Raw genomic sequence first — 5981 nt, forward strand, 5'->3', positions numbered from 1 at the left:
CACAAGTGCTACATAATGTCTCTTATTTGAAGTTCCTAGATCTAAATCCTCAGATGTACATATTCAATATATAACAAACCAGAAAAATGAAAAATAACTGTATGTTGGGGGATTGGGAAGGAATAGCAGGATATAGACAATATGAAGTGGAAAATAGAATAATAAATTTTATACATGCACACACATATTCACATATACATATCTTTAAGAAAGTTAAGCTACTTGGGCTGATAATAATTTTTACAAGAACCAGTTCAAAGCATGAGAAATCTCTCTTTGAATGATTAGGCAAAGCACTCCCTGTGATTACCAAAGCAATATAGATTATAAATGTAACCTTCATTTGAAGGCAAACCCAACTGGTCAAGACACATCACATTGAGAACAAAAGGCTTAGGTATTTCATGTTTGATCTAAACTCTTTCTTCCAGTCTGGCGCCTATGGTTCCAGAAAATACTATTCAAGCTGCCAAGGGGAGGAAGCAGTAAAAACAAGCTTAATTACCCATGAATCATTACAATTACCAGGATCACAAGATATCTATAGACATACAAACAGAGTGACATGTCAGTGGCAACCAACAGCTCTCTAATTGGATTTAAAGCTCATTCAGCAGGAGGGAAATCATGTTTAGTACTAGAAATTTAGGCAGCTTCCCAGGGATAGAATCCTTCAAAAAGCATCTATTACTGTCACGTTATTAGATCAGCATAATTACTTACTATACTATAAATCTTATTCTTATACCATAGTTAAGTGTAGCTATCAATGCTCACTAAAGATGCTTCTCTTTATAGATAATGAGACCATCCCATGAAACTACACCTGGATACAAAAAGGAGATAAACAGACTGTGGGTATCCCAGCCCAGTGAGCATATCTTCATCACAGTTCCTGTACCTATGACTCAAGGAACATCGTAGAAGTGTTGCAGAAAGATTGTAAGAGCCAGAATACCAGAAATTTGACTGTGAAACTGTCTTTTCTAAGAATGTCTGTGTAAACAAAATGGGGACAATGACAATATTAATAGACGTCAATATGAAAGGAGAAAAATTTTACAGGGTCTCACCCCTAGACAAAGAACTAGAGGCAACCCATGATTACTAGTAAAAGGAGAATTAGCCTCTCTCAGGTGTAATCTTCTCTATTGGTTGTTAAATACAGAATTGTCAACCTTGAAATAACACAAACAACAAAAATAGGCTCAGCAAGTATCTTTATTTGTGTGTATATATGCATGTATGTGTATACATATGTATGTATGTGTATATATACATATAACACTAAAAATAAAAAATGAAGATATTTATATTAGAGTAGAGACACAGAAAGGGCTTAAGGGATGGTGGCTGGGAAGGGCTAGAGGGAAGAAAGGGAAAGGAGATAGTAATGTCATTCTATTTCAAACAGAATATTTAAAAAAGAAAATATATAAACATACACAATTCAAGTTATGGATGATACACACTTCATAATAATGTACATTTGTAATGAAGGTAAAATCCAAAAGAAAACAAGTTCAATGACATTCACTAAATTTTTTTTTCATGATGCTTTAGACAGTCATAGAAAGACAGTCAGGACAAAGACAAGGGAATAGGAGGAAAGACATGAATATGGAACGTTAATCAAGAAACTGTGAAAGAAAGATACTGCCTCCCTCTAACTTTGAATGTGCTTGTGTGTTGATGCATAAAACCTGTCCTTATTCATTTACTGAGCAAAAATCTAGATATGTGAAGTTGACTACTTCAATGGGTGAATGGAGGTTTAGAATAGGCAGTCTTAAAGATGCTTATTTGTTCACTAAGCAATTTATATTAGAAACATTTTAAAATTATGCACATATTCTAAACTATAAAGATATTGAAGGAACTGGAATTGTGGACATTTTCATTAATTTCTTTTAACATTTAGAAAACAAATAAAATAATAGGGACATTTCTTTAAAGTGTACTATTTATTTAATCTTTATCAAGTTTAATGATCAAAGAAATTCTGATCTTTCTTGCACTACCTTGATCCTTGTTCTGAGGGATGCATTTGTTCATAGTAGGAGCTGATCTGGCACCAAGTGATTTCAAGGGTTAAATCACAAAAGGATGCATTGAGAACCATATAAGCCAACTTTATGGTGCTGCATTCAGTTTCTGTGTAACAAGCCCCATTTCTCCTAATTTCTATAAAATGACTATTTTTTCTACCAATTGAACAAGATTGTGAAAACTGCCTACACAGATAAAAGTAAAATTGACTCTCAGAGAAACTATGTCTGATCAAGGACTCACTCAACTATTACACTAGCCCCTTTCCAGTCTTTCCAGTTCCCTATAACTTTGTGAAGGACCCCTCTCTCCTCTCTCTTCCTCAGGAGTGTCCTGCATTGCTCTCTGCAGAGTAGCTTCAAAGTCTGCCATTGTAACCTGCAATGCCTAACAGAGCCAAAAAGAAAGTAAATGATGGAATTGGCATGGCTGTTAACACAGGACAGGAATATTATCACTTCATGAAGATTGTAAGAATGTATTCTTTGAAACACATTAAACATTGGCAAGAATATGTAGATCCTAAGGGGAAGACCAAAGAATATGAAGACCATCAATGTGAGAGCAATGGTCACATACAACTTGGTCACAGGAATCCTGTGTGATCTACAGATCATCTAGACAAACAGGGCCAGGTTGGACACAGAAGGAACCACAGATAATACTATTATAAATGCAGTAGTGATATAGCAACATGTAATACAGAAATAGTATTTGTAAAACCAGAACTGAAAGCCACAGACTACCCCTGTCCGGAGGCTCAACTGTAGAGAGAAAACCCAGAGCAGATCACACATGATGGTTGATGTGTGTCTTGGTCTTTGGCAGTGACACCAAATAGGCCACATAACAGATACGAAGTACTCAGCACTGATGGCTACAATCATACACAGACCTGCAAGGTAAGCAATCATAAATACAATGAGGATAAAAAGATCGAAGATCATATTTATTGGAAAGAAACACTCCAGGGAATGTACTATCTGCATGCAAAGTTGCAAGAAATCAGCCCTAACCAGGTTGAGGACATAGACATAGAAGGCATTCCTATTCAGGTAGAAGGCTAGAAGTCATAGCATTTCCTGCCACTCCAAGCATGGCACTGATGATTGTAAGAAAATTTAATGTGGTTAAACAGGATAAATTTTCAGTGTAGTAACTTTCATTGACTACTGTGTTATTAATGTTCCAGTCTGGGGTGGTTGTACTCATGCTTAGTAATTTTCCACTTGCATTCCTGCAAAGAAATATAGATGCTAATCTATGGTACTCTCTGTCAGGACTATGTGAGTATGTAGGAATGTCTAGCACAGGTACATAAGGAGGGAAAACCAAGATCACAGAGATTAAGTAATTTACCAACCTTCCTAAAGTGCTAGAAACTTCTTTTAAATCTAGTTTATATTATTCAGTCTATCTGCAGACCAGTATGATATGAGGTTGTTGATGGTCCCAGTACTGTTGCTAAGCATTTCAGTTTATGTAAGGAAGAGACAGAACTCAGAAACCAATGTTCTTTCTGTTCTAGGGCTGAGATTTCTTCTCAGGTATAGGAAAATGGAAGCTGTTGGTGCAAGCCATATCTTCCCTCAGTCACTGGAAGGGATCTATCAAACAGGCAAAATGGAATCATAAATGAGAGTCATGAATGAGATTCACGAAGGGAATGGTACTTGTTATAAAGACCTATAGGTGAATAGCCATGCTTTTTATGCTAGAAGGGGTAGTTGCTCATTTAACAATTTTAAAACTAGAAAGCAGAAAAGCCATGAGATATAGCAAGCACATTTCTGTTAGCTGTTAGGCCACCAGTGTCCTGTTCTCTGCAGGGGTACAATGAAGGACTTAGAACTGTAACAAATGAGCCTGATATTCAAGAGAAGCAGAAAAGTTGCAGTATTTTTTTTTTCTTGTTGTGACTTGTATCTACATGAAATGCACATGTCTCTGCCATGAGAACTTTGGGCTGTCCCGCAGAGAAAAACAGAGAGCACCTCCATTTGGGATTAGTATCCCAATCCCTGAGAAGAGCTGTGAGATCTCTAAATGGATGCACACAGTCTAGAATAAAGAGCCAGGTAGCTGGGCAGATAGCATCATTTAGAGCTTTCTGTCCATTCTACTCCCCCATACAAACATCCTTGATAGGCATTTCTTTCTCACTCATAAAGCAACAGAAATATTTGGATAAAAGACAAACTACACTGGTATGTCCCTTTCATTCCTACACCAATGAACAGTACAGAATGAGGGCATTATCTTTACTTGCCTGAACATTATCCCATATAGAGAGCTTTGTTTCATAGGATCCTTCTGGCTAACTTCTTATCCATGACAGAAGCCTTCCTGAAGGAGGAATCATCTGAGGATGCTCAGGCAAAGCATCAACCCAGAAGACTGTGCAGAATGATCTCACAAAAGAGCTTTGAAGGTTATCATCCAACAAACTCAATGGTTTTCACAAAGATCACCTCATTCCCTTTTGAAGCCTTCATCACTACACAGGAGCACAAGGTTCTCATTCAGGGAATCATCTATGTATCAACAGATAATAATAATAATAATAATAATAATAATAATAATAATAATAATAATAATAATTATTATTATTATTATTATTATTATTATTATTATTAATTATTGGGATTTTTTTTTGAGACAGGGGTTCTCTGCGTAACCCTGACTTTCCTGGAACTCACTCGATAAAGCTGACTGGCCTTAAATTCAAAGATCTGCCTGCCTCTGCCTCCCAAGTGCTGGGATTAAAGGCATACACCACCACTCCTTAAAATAGGCAGAATGATACTAGATAAACAGCAGATGAGCTTGATGGTGATGGTAGCACCTCAGTCATCTACATAATTATTTGCCAAGGGGCTGTTCAGCTTCATGAACCAGAAGGAGGAAGCCAAAGTAAGATCAACTCAGTCACGACTCCCATTGGAGATGTTTTTCTTTGTTTGATTGTTTGTTTTGTCTCTGTTCACCAATTTGAACTAAATAGCTCTCCCACTTCCCTTGACCATAGTAACCCTGTGATAGAACTTTGGACCAATTTTCATGTCAGGAAGTTGTTCTGAAACTGCAAACCCCCTCATTCTATGACCAATTTCCTTATTTTACAACCGTTAAAAAATTTTTTGCGAGTTTTCTGAGAACAGAATTTTAGCAAAAAAGGATGAGTGATTGTATCTGTTCTTCATTTCAGAGAATGAATTCCAACGCAGAAAAACTGCCTTAGTACCAGAGCATTGTGTGTGCATGTATGTGGGGGTAAATAGAAGATTGCTTGATTGCCTATATGTTTGTACATGTGCATGTGCATAGTGTGCACACAGGTAATTGTAGAAGCTACAATCTGATATCAAATTTTCTTCAATATATCACTACCTTATTTTTTGAGAGAGGATTTTTCACTGAACATGGAGCTCAAAGAACCAACAGCAGACCAGCACACTGAGGGATCCTTTGGCCCCTCTATTCTCAGCACTGAAGTGGTGGGCATACATCTCCATGCCTGGATTATTCCAGAATATGGATTTCATGTTCTCATGCATGTACTGCAATTATTTATACATTAACCCATACATTAATGGGAAGGACTAATCCATTTACAAACTCTTAATACACTACAACACTGTGTGGACTGGAAAGTAGTAAAGAAAAAGCACAGGAGACTTACCCACACTATAAACAAGATGGCAATCACAATTGTGGGTAAATGATAATTTGTGAACTATCAGGGGAGAAGCATCAAATGGGGCGAAGAATGAAGGCAGGGGACATCAGCTACAGTCAGCAGTAATGTGGTAAAGATAGTGTTTACCTGTGACCCTACTGCTCCGTAGGTGGAGATAGGAAGATTAGAAGTTCATGATATTTCTCCATGATGTAGGGAGTCTAAGGCCAGCCTAGAATCATAGTAATCTGTG

The 5981-nt window shown here is 37.1% G+C and overlaps 1 pseudogene; it reads right to left on the reverse strand.

Moving 5' to 3' along the window:
- Positions 1-2304: 2304 nt before the first annotated feature.
- Positions 2305-3354, reverse strand: LOC110335480 (annotated as a pseudogene).
- Between the last annotated feature and the right edge of the window lie 2627 nt (positions 3355-5981).

Source organism: Mus pahari, chromosome 1, assembly GCF_900095145.1.
Source record: "Mus pahari chromosome 1, PAHARI_EIJ_v1.1, whole genome shotgun sequence".
Taxonomy (NCBI): domain Eukaryota; kingdom Metazoa; phylum Chordata; class Mammalia; order Rodentia; family Muridae; genus Mus; species Mus pahari.